Consider the following 14,896-nt stretch of genomic DNA (forward strand, 5'->3'; position numbering starts at 1 on the left):
TCCAGGGAAGGAGACTTTCTTGAACATCTCTACAGATGGACAGTGACTCCACCACCTCCCTGGGCAGCCCATTCCAATGCCAATCACTCTCTCTGCCAACAACTTCCTCCTAACATCCAGCCTAGATCTCCCCCAGCACAGCTTGAGACTGTGTCCCCTTGTTCTGTTGCTACTTGCCTGGCAGAAGAGAACAACCCCCACTTGGCTACTTTCACCAGGCAGGCAGCAGCAGAACAAGGAGACACAGACTCAAGTTGTGCTGGGGGAAGTATAGGCTGGATGTTAGGAAGAAGTTCTTCATAGAGAGAGTGATTGGCATTGGAATGGGCTGCCCAGGGAGGTGGTGGAGTCACCATCCCTGGGGGTGTTCAAGAAAAGACTGGATGAGGCACTTGGTGCCATAGTCTCGTTGACTGGATAGGGCTGGGGGATAGGCTGGACTGGATGATCTTGGATGTCTCTTCCAACCTGGTTGATTCTATGATTCTACAATTCTATGATTTTACAAACTCTCACCTTATCTCCCCCAGTTAATAAAGCTTTACAAGACCTGCTAAAGCTAATTTCTATGAAAACTCTTTAATTTCATTAACAACATAGAAACTTTTTACTCTTGGCCTTTGAAGGAACCGTGTTAACAAGGTCCAACAGCTTCCCAGGAGCACAGCTGAAAGCTTCATGAGGAAAGTCCCTTCCTACCAGCCACTGCACACAATGCAGTGAACATTGTGCCTTTGAAATTCAAATCATGTTGTCATTTTCCTTTGCTGTAGCCTCTCCTGCACAACTGTCATTAAAGCAATAATTTGGCAAGCATGAAACATCATCTTTAAGTAAAAAAATCATATTCCTAGAGGAAGAGATGTAAATATTTCATTCTAATGTACAAAAGGAGAAGTGAGAAAAACAAGTCTATTAATAACAACCCTCACCAACTTGCTATTGAGGAGCTACAAAAATGTAAAGAAGCATTCTCTCTTGATCTACCTACAGGGAAAGTCGAGTGCAAAGTGCTCAAGGCCACAGAGGGAGTTAGAGTCACACCTATGGAGCAAAGCTGAGGTTCTGCAGTCCCGCTCTAATACTTTGCTATTGCACCACATTTCATCAAGCAAATCATTACATGTGGATGGATTTCTTGCTTAACAGGACACGAGCTGATAAGCAATGAGCAACCCTGTGCTGCAGAGTGTCCTTGAATCCATCTCAGAGGCAGGAAACCAGGCAGTGGGTAACACCCCCCACATGCAGCTGCCTGAGGACAGAGTCAGCCAGCCTCTGGGGTCTGACTCTACAGGTTGTTTATATGGGTTATAACCTATCTGTACCTCACACATAACCTTAGGCCAATCTGTGCCCTCCACATGCACCAATCTCAGGCTAGGCTAGCTATGCACACCTCTTCCAAGTTAGCATATGATCTGCTGTACTGCCTCAATAAAGTGCACTACTTGCAGCTAACTCACACTGAGTCATCTCTTGAGTGCCGCAATCCTGCCCCCGCAATTACAGAAACAACCACAAAGAAACCCACACTCCTGCTGACATCCCCCAGATCACCCTTCCCTTGGTGGCTTTCTACAGACCACTTCTAACCTACCTTCCCCTTTTGGGTAACTCTGCCACCTGGCAAGGCTCTGCAAGGACTTGCCTTAGCACCAAGCCCAGGACAGACTGCAGTGCTAGGACATCCAGACGGCTGCAGCTCTGGCTACAGCCTCCAGGAAGATAACTGGGCAACTGCCCCAGCAGGGACTGCACTGTGGGAGGATCTCCTGAGAGGCTGAAGTTCTCAGTAGGACTGAGTCAGCTCTATTGCTACCTTGTGAGGATCCAGGAATGGATGGAACCAAGCATGATGTCAGCACTCAGAGAAAATAATCCGTCCTATCAGCCTAATGGAGCCTGAATCTTTAATGGGATATTGATTCCACTAATGTTCCTGCATGCTGTCATCTGGGAGCAAAATACCTCTTTGTTACACAGCAAACTATGCTCAGGGTCATGCAGTACAAGTGCCAACACCATTATGAAGGGGGTTCTGTTTGTTGGGGTTTTTTCCCCAAACCAGAAGAGGTCTTCAAAATTCTGTATTCAAAAGGCAGTCACTAACATTTTCAGCACGAAAAGGAAAACAGGTCCCACCTCATATCATAGAATCAGTCAGGGTTGGAAGGGACCACAAAGATCAGCCAGTTCCAACCTCCCCCACCATGGGCAGGGACACCCTACCCTAGAGCAGCCTGGCCAGAGCCCCATCCAGCCTGGCTCCAGCCAACACCTCCAGGGATGGGGCCTCAACCACCTCCCTGGGCAACCCATTCCAGGCTCTCACCACTGTCATGCCCAACAACTTCCTCCTCATGACCACTCTGAATCTCCCTACCTCCAGCTTTCCTCCACTCCCCCTAGTCCTGTCACTCTCTGAGAGCCTAAAAAGTCCCTCCCCAGCTTTTCTATAGGCCCCCTTCAGATACTGGAAGGACATATGAAGGTCACCTGGGAGCCTCCTCTTCTGCAGACTGCACAGCCCCAACTCTTTCACAGTCTGTGCTCATAGCAGAGCTGCTGCAGCCCTCTGAGCATCCTCCTGGTCCTTCTCTGGACACACTCCAGCACATCCACATCCCTCTTGTCCCAGGGGCTCCAAAACTGGATGCAGTACTCCAGGTGGGGTCTCACCAGAGCAGAGGGGAAGAATCACCTCCCTTGACCTGCTGGCCACACTTCTGATGCAGTCCAGGCTCTGGGCTGCAAGTGCACACTGCTGGCTCATGTTGACCTCTCCTCCACCAGCACCCCCAAGTCCCTCTCCTCAGGGCTGCTCTCCAGCCAGTTCCTGCCCAGCCTGGATTTGTGCTTGGCATTGCCTCGACCCAGATGCAGGACACTGCACTTGGTCTTGTTTGCTGCAGTCATTGTGCATTACATCTTCTACACAGAAGACACCTCATTGATGTAGCAGGCAAGGCTAGCAGAGCTGCAGGAGTTACAGAACAAGGTGCTGCAGTGCTATATTGACATTTCAAAGGCTCCTGTAGTCAGAGGTTTTGTTCTGCTTTCCACCTCTTCTCGCTATGGAAGTGAAATAAAATCTCCTTTTAAATTCCCCAGATGGGTACTGGAATGCCCATGGTGGTTAAGCACCAAGATTATGCACTTCAAGTCATACACTGAACATTCACCAGTTCTCACTGTTGGATTATTTCTGCTACCAAGCTTCAGACCCAAGGAGCCCTTGATTGGGGTGATCAGGGAATTTCTGGTAGGTAAAGGGGTTTTGCTATGAAACTCCTTTTCCAAACCTCAAACCTCTCCTTTACTTCTCATTCCCTGTAGGACAAGGGCAGACTCTGGTCCCGTTCCTTCCCTCCCCCAAATCGCAGCCAGCTCTCATCTGATATCTCACTTCTACTTGCATCATCATGATGAACAGAATCATGTTTCCAATAAGGACAAGAGAAGTAACAAGCATTTATTTCTTCAGACAGATTCATGTAGAAAGATAATTTTTAAGATTACTAATGACCATCTTCATATTCCTTTTAAATTCAGCCCCAACAAGTATCTAAATAACTCCCTTTGAAAGCTGCATCACTCATGGCTATTCACCTCCTCTACCTTTTATACTGTACTTGAACTAATTAAGCAGAAAATAGAGTGAATAATCTGATCCACCTTTCCAAATCTTATTGCCTTCCTCCTCAAACAGCAGGGGCCACAGCCACTTTGGAAAACCAACACAAGGAGAAAAGCTCTGCCAATGCAACTTTGGTCCATCGACCCCTTTTCTCCAAATCTAGAGCTGTCCCTCATGCAGGACCCTACTTAAAGAAGTAGTTGTCCCACTTCTGCAGTGCTGGGAAAACAATCTTCATCCTGCAGACAGCTGCAAAAACTCCTGTCAGTGAATAAATTATGAAGTGCCTCTCAAAATTGTTATAACTATAGCTAGAAGACACAGGATGAGTCATAATACTGAAAAAATGACACCTCCTTACGTCAGATCACAGAATTTCTTAGATTGGAGAAGCCCTTCAAGCTCATCAAGCCCAATCATTAGTTCCACACTGACAAGTCCTTGACTAAACCAAATCCCTCAGCACAACATCTAATCGCTGTGAATCACTGTGGTTGGAAAGGATCACCAGGATCATCCAGTCCAAATGATCAAATCCAGGTACTTGATATAGAAACCATACAGCTCCTTCAGACAAAACACTCCTGCCAAAGCTGTGTCTTTTCTAAATCAGTAACCTGTCTTGTTCTCTGGCTCACAATGATCTCTTTGGTTTTGTGTTTGGCTTTTTTCACACTACAAATAATGATTACTTTGTTTCATTTGTGCTTTATTCAGCTGCAAGCAGTCCAAACATCCCAGCTAGGCTCAAACTAGCTCATCTCCACATGAAGAAACAGATTTTGGGTTAATCCACTTTGCTGTTTAAATGCTAGCCAAATAGCTGCACTATCCCTGAGCTGAAGATGCTATAGGAATGAGTCATACAAATACACCTTTATGCTCCAACCAGAAGACCTGCAATCCTACTGTGCTAGTTTGAAGCTAGCTGGAATATTTTGGTGAGAAGATTTAGATGCTAGGCTGTGAAAAGGAAACAGTGGTGATGGCTGCTGCACTCATAGGCTTGCTGAGATGTATAAAAACAAGAACATAAATACAGATAACAGAGTTATCTTTGGCTGCCTCTCCTCTCTCTCTAACCTGATGTCTAACTAATCCATCTGCTTCCTAACCTTCCCCCTAGCCAATTCTCCAAACTCACATTGAACATAAGGCAAAGTCTGAGCTAAGGTAAAGAGCCTCTCTGCCGTCTCTCTTTGCTTCCTAACCCCCTGGCCGAACCTCCATTCTTCCTTGGGTCACAAGGCAATGTCTGGGGTAAGGTAGAGGGGCGGGAGAAGGTGGAAGGGCAGTTGGGAGCCCCTCCTGGGGACTCAGGTTTCTGGGAGGGCTGTTGTGTTTCTCTATTCCCTTTTACCTTGTCTATTTCTATACATAACTGTATATATTGTAAATATTTGCTTGTATATTGTGCTAAGCTGTAAATAGAAGCTTCATTCAATTTCCAGAGCTGGCTGAGTCTAGTCTGGGTGGTTTCCAAAGTGTGGGGGGGTTCCAAACCACCACACAAAGATATTATGGTGACTGAGTATGTGGGAAAACAGGACTTTAAGCTATCCATTTTGAGCCTACATAGCCTAATACAGGCCAGTTTCCAGCACCCTAAATTATTTGGGATCACGCACATCAACTCCCACATGCTGTGTGAGGACCACAAGAGAGATAACTGATACAGGTTGGGAAAGGACAGAGAGATTCACCAACAGCAACAGACTTTTACCACATGTTTGAGAGGAAAACTGTACTAGAAAACACTTTGCTATTAAAAAAGCCCAGAGCACCATTCATAGAATCAACCAGGTTGGAAGAGACCTCTAAGATCATTCAGTCCAACCTAGCACTCAGCCCTAGCCAGTCAACTAGACCATGGCACTAAGTGCCACATCCAAATCAGCTGCTGACAATCTCTGTATTACTTAAAGCTGCTTAGCACACTGCTATGTCTGTGTCAACTCGGTACAGACCTTCTTTAACCACTATTAAGTTTCAGTAAATTACCCCACTTATCTTTAAGCTAACCAGTGAAATTCCATCATCTACTCCTCATCCCTAAATGACCCTCCTCATATCATCTGCAGATGGGATGAACACTAAGGAGCACAGGGTTTACCCCACTGGGGTAGTGGGGAACACTGACCTAGTTTGTAGAACCTGTCTCTTCCTATATTTCCTGGTGCTAGCCTTATTCTTCTCTTCTGTCCTGAAAACACCCAGAATAGAACTCATTTAAAGAATTCATCTCATTAAGCAGGTGCTGGGTCACATCCTCAGTGAAAGAGCATGAATGAATTTCTTCAGAAATCTGTCTGGAGAGGAGGAGGCTTCGAGGCACAAGCCAACCTCATGAAGTTCAACAAGACCAAGCCCATCTGGGTTGAGGCAATGCCAAGCACAAATCCAGGCTGGGCAGTGACTGGCCACAGAGCAGCCCTGAGGAGAGGGACTTGGGGATGCTGCTGGACCAGAAGCTCAACATGAGCCAGCAGTGTGCACTTGCAGCCCAGAAAGCCAAGCAGAGCCTGGGCTGCATCAGGAGAAGTGTGGCCAGCAGGGCCAGGGAGGTGATTCTCCCCCTCTGCTATGCTTTGGTCAGACCCTGGCTGCAGTACTGCATCCAGTTCTGGAGCCCCTACAACAAGAGGGATGTGGAGATGCTGGAGTGTGTCCAGAGAAGGGCCACGAGGAGGCTCCCAGATGACCTTCTTGTGACCTTCCAGGATCTAAAGTGGGCTACAAAAAAGCTGAGGAGGGACTTTTTAGGCTCTCAGGGAGTGACAGGACTAGGGGGAATGGAGCAAAGCTGCAGGTGAGTAGGTTCAGAGTGGACGTGAGGAGAAAGTTGTTCAGCATGAGAGTGGTGAGAGGCTGGAATGGGTTGCCCAGGGAGATGGCTGAGGCCCCATTCCTGGAGGTGTCTAAGTACAGGCTGGATGAGGCTGTGGGCAGGCTGCTGTAGGTTAGGGTGTCCCTGCCCATGGCAGGGGGGTTGCAACTGGCTGATCCTTGCGGTGCCTTCCAACCTTGACTGATTCTATGATTCTAAGAAGCCTTCCTAAGGAACTACAGACACAACCAAGTACCTGCAACCTAACCTACAAATTACTTTTTTGAGTAAGAATTTTTGAAAACTGCTGCCAAACCTCTTGTCACAAATTAAACTTTGGTTACAGTTAGCAATATTTTAGCATAAAGATATTGTGCTAGTTTGAGCCTAGCTGGGAAGTTTAGGTGAGAAGGATTAGATGACAGGCTGTGAAAAGGAAACAATGGTGATGGCTACTGCACTCATGGGCTTGCTGAGATGTATAAGAACAAGAACATATAGATAGATAAGGCAGTTGTTTGGTCTCTGTCTCTCAGGCTGCACTTCTCTCTCTAACCTGCCTGACTAATCCATCTGCTTCCTAATCCCCCTGGCCAACCCTCCAAGCTACCTTGAGCGTAAGGCAAAGTGTGGGAGGAAGGTGTAAGAGTGGTTGGGAGCCCCTCCTGGGGACTCTGCTGTCTGGGAAAGCTGTTGTGTTTCTGTATTACTTTTTAACTTGTATATTTCTGTCTATAGATTGTAAATATCTGCTTGTATCTTGTGCTCAACTGTAAATACAGCTTCATTTATGCAATTCCCAGTGACTGAGTCTAGTTTGGGTGATCTTCTTAAGTGTGTGGGGGGCAGGTAACACCCAAACCATCACAGATATTATTTGCTAATGCAAGCTAATCCATTACTTAACAGGCTTAGGAAACTCTGCCTGTGATTTTCCAAAGAGCAAAGAAGTTTTGATTGAATAAGTGCAACTTCCATGCAAAGATTAGCTGCAAAAGCCTTCCACAAGCAGGCCAAAGTGCACAGCTTGACAGTTTAAACCCAGCATCAGTCTGCTTCCATGAAAAGCCTTCCACCGTTCTCTTCCTGACCACCCATCCCCAGTTTCACACTCCCATCAGCACCAGGATTCACACACCCCAACAGCTGTCAGATCAGAGAGCAATAAAAGCCAAGCTTTTTCTAAGCTCCCAACAAATCCCAAGCAAAACAGCATTTCAGTTACTTTTCACTCACAAACGATCAAGTCTGCTCTTTGGTGAGCTTGCTCTAGATCAGCATGCATCATCTAGAGTCTTACCTGCCTTATCTACAGCAAAACAGAGCTGTCACCTGCTTCTTTTAAGGCAACAGCTCCAAAAGCAGCTCTAGCAATAAAATGCATTTATCTGTAAATACTATTAAAAATCAAAACAAAACCCAAACCAAAGCCTACATAACACCACTGCAATTTACAGGGATTTATACACACACACACTGACTTTGTCTTTTCAGTGAGGTATGAGAGGCTGTACAAGCCAGGAAAAAGCTCACCTACACACTCTCCAGCAGGCAGCAATAGCAGAGCCCGAGGGAGCCTGCTCCTAAGGCCATGTATGCACCAAGACATGCTCAGAATGCATGCCAGCTTGCACATCTGGGACTTTCTGAACCAGAAATACTCTCTTCCCATTTATCAGCCTTCTACAGATATTCCTGAAGCCTGTTCTATCACAACAAACTCCACAGCCCACCTGCACGGTGCAGAAAAGGCTTCCTTTCACATGCTTGCAGCCTGTTGCCTACTAGTTATGCTTGATGCTGCCAGCTCTCCTGCTGCAGGACACAGTAGGCAGCTGTTCCCTAAACACCTCCCCTGACAGTCACAAACACAGACACCTCCATCATATCTGCCATTTTAGCTCTTTTCCAGCCTGAAGAATCATAGAATGAGTCTGGGTTGGATGGGACCACAAGGATCAGCCAGTTCCAACCCCCCTGCCATGGCCAGGGACACCCTACCCTAGAGCAGGCTGCCCACAGCCTCAGCCAGCCTGGTCTAAAACACCTCCAGGTATGGGGCCTCAACCACCTCCCGGGGCAACCCATTCCAGGCTCTCACCACCCTCATGGTGAAGAGCTTCCTCCCCATGTCCAGTCTGAACCTACTCACCTGCAGCTTTGCCCCATTTCCCCTAGTTCTGTCACTCCCTGAGAACCTAAAAAGTCCCTCCCCAGCTTTTTTGTAGGCCCCTTTCAGATATTGTAGTTCACCATTCCACTTTCAGAATCATTCTGTGCCTTTAGTCACCCTTGTCACTTCTGCCCACATCTGCTCCAGTTCAGCTATCATCTCAGGAATGACAGCCCATAGGAAAGGGAGGCCAGAAATGATGATGCTATTTAAGACACAGATGCAGCACTGCTCTGTACAGAACCATCCTTAAGCTTTTCTGTTGGTTCTCCTCCATTCCTCCCCTGATAACACCATTTGATTGGGGGTTTGGGGCTTTTTTAACCATTACTGAAAGGCTGCTTTCATAAGAATGTCTTTTCTAACCTTAAGAAATCACTTCTGAAGGGAAGCTGGCAGCTCAAAGCAATACATTGATTTTCATTTGCCCTCCTCTAGCCCAGCTGCTCAAATTCATAAAGCCTGCCTGCAATTTTCAATTAGGTCTCTATTTGAATACCTAAATGTCATCAGCAGCTTGATCACTTCACTGTTTACTCTCTTTTCCAAGTCATCCATCAATATATCGAGCAGCCCAGGCTCCAGCAGAAACCCCTGCAATAGTTTACTTTGTGCTTTCTCTTCACTGTGCTATTTGCCCATCACACTGAGAACTGCACTTTGCCATTTTTCATCCATTATTATTTCACATGAAAATTCTTCTTTCTGGTCCAGCACAGCGTTGAAATGTATTTAGTTTGAAATGAAGTGCTGGGTGATTTGTCAAGTATCTATGGAAAATCCAAGTATATCATCACTCAGGAGACTTTTTGTGGTGGTTTGGGTGTTACCCAACCCTCACACTTTGGAAAATCACCTAGACTGGACTCAGTGGCTCTGGAAATTGACTGAAGCTTTATATTTACAGCTTAGCACAATATACAAGCAGGTATTTACAATATAGACAGAAACAGACAAGTTAAAAGGTAATACAGAAACACAACAGCCCTCCCAGAAACCTGAATCCCCAGGAGGGACTCTCAACCACCCTTCCACCTTCCTCCCACCCCTCTACCATACTCAAGACTTTGTCTTATGCACAAGGCAGCTTGGAGGGTTGGCCAGGGGAGTTAGGAAGCAGATGGAATAGTCACACAGATGGAAGGTTAGGGTAGAGGGAGAAGTTCAGCCCCAGAGAGAAACTCTGTCATCTATATTTATATTCTTGTTCTTATACATCTCAGCAAGCCTATGAGTGCAGTAGACATCACCATTGTTTCCTTTTCACAACCTGTAATCTAATTCTCACCAAAAAATTGAGCTAGGCTCAAACTAGTATACATTTTTTCTTTACATGCTTCAAAGAACTCAAATAAACAAATGAAGCAAGACCTGCTGTTGCAAAAGCCACACTGATTATTTTCATATGCATCCTGTTTACCTGAAGGTTAATTCAGTTCTTGAGTGCAACCTCAAGTCATCTCCCCTATGCAGACAATAAGCTTTTCGGTCTTCCCTGGAAACTCTGCCCCTTCTGCCCTTTATCATCCCATCAGTCTTCTGAACCATATCATAGAATCAACCAGGTTGGAAGAGACCTCCAACATCATCCAGTCCAACCTATCAACCAGCCCAATCCAGTCATCTAGACCATGGCACTAAGTGCCTCATCCAGGCTTTGCTTGAACACCTCCAGGGATGGTGACTCCACCACCTCCCTGGGCAGCCCATTCCAATGCCAATCACTCTCTCTGCCATCAACTTCCTAACAACATCCAGCCTAGACCTCCCCTCACACAACTTGAGACTCTCTCCCCTTCTTCTGTTGCTGCTTGCCTGGCAGAAGAGACCAACCCCACCTGGCTACAGCCTCTCTTCAGGTAGTTGTAGACAGCAATGAGGTCCCCCCTGAGCCTCCTCTTCTGCAGGCTAAACAACCTCTTTTTTCTTGCAATATAACCACTTTGTTTCCCTTATTTTATTTCTTATTTAGGCATACTATTTTCTATGCAATCTCCAGTACAACAGCTTCAAAACATCACAAAGGTTTGGCCTGTAACTACACCTTTCAGTGTTTCAAACAGAAAGGCAGCAAAGCCTTCAACACCCTCTCCACATACACACAACACAGACCCAAACTAAGCCATGCAGCAAAACTCACAACCTCCTTTTTATTCTGCTCTCTCAGTAGTGCTGTCCATAGCTCCTGGAGGGATTCTTCTGTCTTGCCCATGCTGAGATGCCAGATTTCTGTATGCTGCAGTCACTACCAGAGGGAAGCTTTTCTCCTGTGATGTACATTATGTCTGCATCCTCTTTTAAAGACAAGCATTTATTTCCTACTTTGCTTCCTGGTATTAGCACAGGAATACATACACTGTGCTTTGGGTTCATTTTCCTCTGTGCACATTTAATAGCATTCCATGTGGTTCCACTCTTCCATTTCCTACCTAATTAGTGCTAAGTGACAACAGAGGACATAGAGAGCATGACAGAGGAATTACTGCTTAAGTTCTGTTTCCAGAACCTCTAGATTCACTGTGCCAAGAACACAAGCAAGAGACACTGATACTGGATCCTCTCCCTCCCTTCCTAGGAATCTGTCCAAACAACTTGTGATGCCCACCATCACCCCAACACCCAAGTCACTGGGTGCTTCCTTCAGTTACAGAACCTGTTTCTAATAGATTCCTTAAAAATTAATACTTCCTCCTATTTCAAAGGCCTGGGAAGATATTTTCAGGGACGTGTTGCAAAAAGGAGAACTGATTATTACACCTCACCATCATGTCACTACCCTTCTGCTGTTTGACTAGGACTGTCCCTTTAGAGATGGCACAGCTGGCCTATGTCCTTGACATGCTCCTCAGTGAACTTCTCTAAGAGAACAAGGGGACACAGTCTCAAGTTGTGCCGGGGGAAGTGTAGGCTGAACGTTAGGAGGAAGTTCCTCACAGAGAGAGTGACTGGCATTGGAATGGGCTGCCCAGGGAGGTGGTGGAGTCACCATCCCTGGAGGTGTTCAAGAAAAGCCTGGATGAGGCACTTAGTGCCATGGTCTGGTTGACTGGATAGGGCTGGGTGCTAGGTTGGACTGGATGATGTTGGAGGTCTCTTCCAATCTGGTTGATTCTATGATTCTTGTTTCCATTTTCCTCAGCAACATCTGCACTAAGCTAAAAGTGAATCTCCCTTGGCATAGCAGTGTGAAACGAGCCTCTTCATCTCTCCACTTTTATTTAGTTCAGCTCTGAGCCATTCTCAAAGGCAACCACGTTTGGAACCTCAGTGCAGGAAATGGAAACCCCTTCTGCCTTGGTGGATTTCTGCCTCCATTTTATTTAGAGGGGATCGCTGATAGGTTTTGGTTGCATCTATGCAATCCTTTTAACTACATTTCTCAGGTTTTATTGACAATGCTGGGCAGTGAGAACTTAGTGGCCTCTGATCATGCAATATATTTGGATTCAGCTAGATTTCTAGTTGGGTTGTGTTACCAAGCTGCATTGTTACCTGAACCTTGCATGTGAAAACCACTGAGCTGGCATCATCCCCATTGGTTACCATGGTTTGCTTATTAACAAGCCAGATGCCTGTGAAAAGCAGGCATCACACTACCTGCTGCTGGAAGACTATCATGTAAATATGTAGTTTCAGTGGCTTGAGACCATGGGAGAAAAAAACCCAACCATTGACAACGTGTTTGCCCCTCCTGACTCAAAGCTGAACAAGATTCTCATTCCCTAATACAAAGCTCCTTCCTTGTCTCTCCCCTCCATCTCTGCCTTTCCTGCACAACTTCAGAGACAGTGTTGTACCCACATGAATCACAGAATCAACCAGGTGGGAAGAGACCTTCAAGATCATCCAGGCCAACCGAGCACCCAGCCCTAGCCAGTCAACCAGACCATGGCACTAAGTGCTTCATCCAGGCTTTTCTTGAACACCTCCAGGGATGGTGACTCCACCACCTCCCTGGGCAGCCCATTCCAATGCCAATCACTCTCTCTGACAACAACTTCCTCCTCACATCCAGCCTATACTTCCCCTGGCACAACTTGAGACTGTGTCCCCTTATTCTGTTGCTGCTTGCCTGGCAGAAGAGACCAACCCCCACCTGGCTATGACCTCCCTTCAGGTAGTTGTAGACAGCAATGAGGTCCCCCCTGAGCCTCCTCTTCTCCAGGCTCTACACCCCCAGCTCCCTCAGCCTCAGGAAAGATTTCTCACTGTTTCAGTTAAATTGGAAGCACAAATAGAAGAAGAGATTTTGCCTGGCAGCTGATACTCCTAAACGCCCAAGGACACCCTATGCTGAACCTTCCACAAAAATTACAGTGGCATTCCATCAGCAGGAACAACATAACACTACCCTAAAATAACATAGCAACACATCTTCCACAAGCAATCCAGAGCAGTAATGTACAGAAAATGGCAAGTTGCTGTCACAGAAAGAAGCCACAGCCCCTCTACTATCACCAGCACTGCACACAGGAGGTATGGAAGTTGGACTTCAGTTCACCACCAGTGAGCCTCTTTTTCCACAACTCCTTCACTGCAGCAGAGCTGCAACTAAGGAAGGATTTAAGCTTACATATATATATATATATATAATTTTGGGGTGCAGGAGGGAAGGCAACATACAAAGACCAGAAATGTTTAAAGGAAGATTTGAAGACAGTTCTTACCAAATAACAAAAGTATCCATCTTATTGAGTGCCAAAGAAAGGTGCTGACACAGGTGTTTCCTGGGGCAAGAAGCTTTCCAGTCTCCAACAGCTACACTGAATGCAGGCTCTTGGAAAGGTGCAGGAGATCTCACTCTTTGACAGATGTTACACAAAGTGATGACTGATCTGTTGTGGGCATGCAGAATGCAGAAGAGTTGTGGGAAAGGATGTGAAGAGATTAACAACAGTATAATAACAAGCCTTGATTCTCACCAGCTGTGTACCTTCATCTCAGAAGGAACAGATAACAGAGAGCTCGTTAATGAGGAAAACAAGGCATGTATTTACCCAGATAGAGTGGGTTGTCCTTGGCTCATTATGCTAATGTGTAGGCATATGCTCTACTGGCCCAGGGCTTATATACTCAGGCTGTGTGTAACAAAGTGTCTCTGGCATAATCACACTGAATCACCTGGAGTCCTTCATGGCAGGTCTCTGATCACACTGGTCCACAGACCTGACCGCGGTTCCCGTGGCAAGCACAGATTTATCACAGTATCATCAGGGCTGGAAGAGACCTCACAGATCATCAAGTCCAACCCTTTACCACAGAGCTCAAGGCCAGACCATGGCACCAAGTGCCACGTCCAATCCTGCCTTGAACAGCTCCAGGGACGGCGACTCCACCACCTCCCCGGGCAGCCCATTCCAGTGTCCAATGACTCTCTCAGGGAAGAACTTTCTCCTCACCTCCAGCCTAAATCTCCCCTGGCACAGCCTGAGGCTGTGTCCTCTTGTTCTGGTGCTGGCCACCTGAGAGAAGAGAGCAACCTCCTCCTGGCCACAACCACCCCTCAGGTAGTTGCAGACAGCAATAAGGTCACCCCTGAGCCTCCTCTTCTCCAGGCTAACCAATCCCAGCTCCCTCAGCCTCTCCTCGTAGGGCTGTGCTCAAGGCCTCTCCCCAGCCTCGTCGCCCTTCTCTGGACACGCTCAAGCATCTCAATGTCCCTCCTAAACTGGGGGGGCCCAGAACTGAACACAGCACTCAAGGTGTGGTCTAACCAGTGCAGAGTACAGGGGCAGAATGACCTCCCTGCTCCTGCTGGCCACACCATTCCTGATGCAGGCCAGGATGCCACTGGCTCTCTTGGCCACCTGGGCACACTGCTGCCTCATCTTCAGCTACTGTCTACCAGTACTCCCAGGTCCCTTTATTCCTGTCTGCTCTCAGCCACTCTGTCCCCAGCCTGCAGTGCTGCTTGGGTTTGTTGTGGGCAAAGTGCAGAACCCTGCACTTGGCCTTGTTAAATCTCATCCCATTGGCCTCTGCCCAACCATCCAGCCTGGCAAGGTCCCTCTGCAGGGCTTTCCTGCAGATGTTGCAGATATTCTGATTTCAGACAGCTAACCAAATCCACCACCCTTAAGGGCTCCTGCCTCTTTTCTATTTTGATGCACAAGCATTACATATTTATTTCAGTTCAGCAGAGTGATCTCTTACCCAAGAAAAGCCAACTGCAAGACACACAGAACACTCTATCCAACAAAACTATTTCAACAGTTTCTTTTATAGTCACAACAACAAAACCAAATCACTACTTGCA

General features: G+C 46.8%; 1 protein-coding gene across 10 annotated transcripts in view; it reads right to left on the minus strand.

The window, feature by feature from the left end:
• Positions 1 to 14,896, minus strand: part of BICD1 (BICD cargo adaptor 1) — a 239,414-nt gene that overhangs the window by 171,229 nt on the left and 53,289 nt on the right. The window contains exon 1 of one of the 10 annotated variants that reach the window (XM_064155776.1): positions 13,308 to 13,380. The exons of the other annotated variants lie outside the window; for them this stretch is intronic. The gene's annotated coding sequence lies outside the window, so the exon portion shown is untranslated. Of the gene's footprint in view, positions 1 to 13,307; positions 13,381 to 14,896 lie in introns of those variants that run through there. 10 annotated transcript variants of the gene reach the window in all.

This window comes from Pogoniulus pusillus, chromosome 15 (assembly GCF_015220805.1).
Source record: "Pogoniulus pusillus isolate bPogPus1 chromosome 15, bPogPus1.pri, whole genome shotgun sequence".
NCBI lineage: Eukaryota > Metazoa > Chordata > Aves > Piciformes > Lybiidae > Pogoniulus > Pogoniulus pusillus.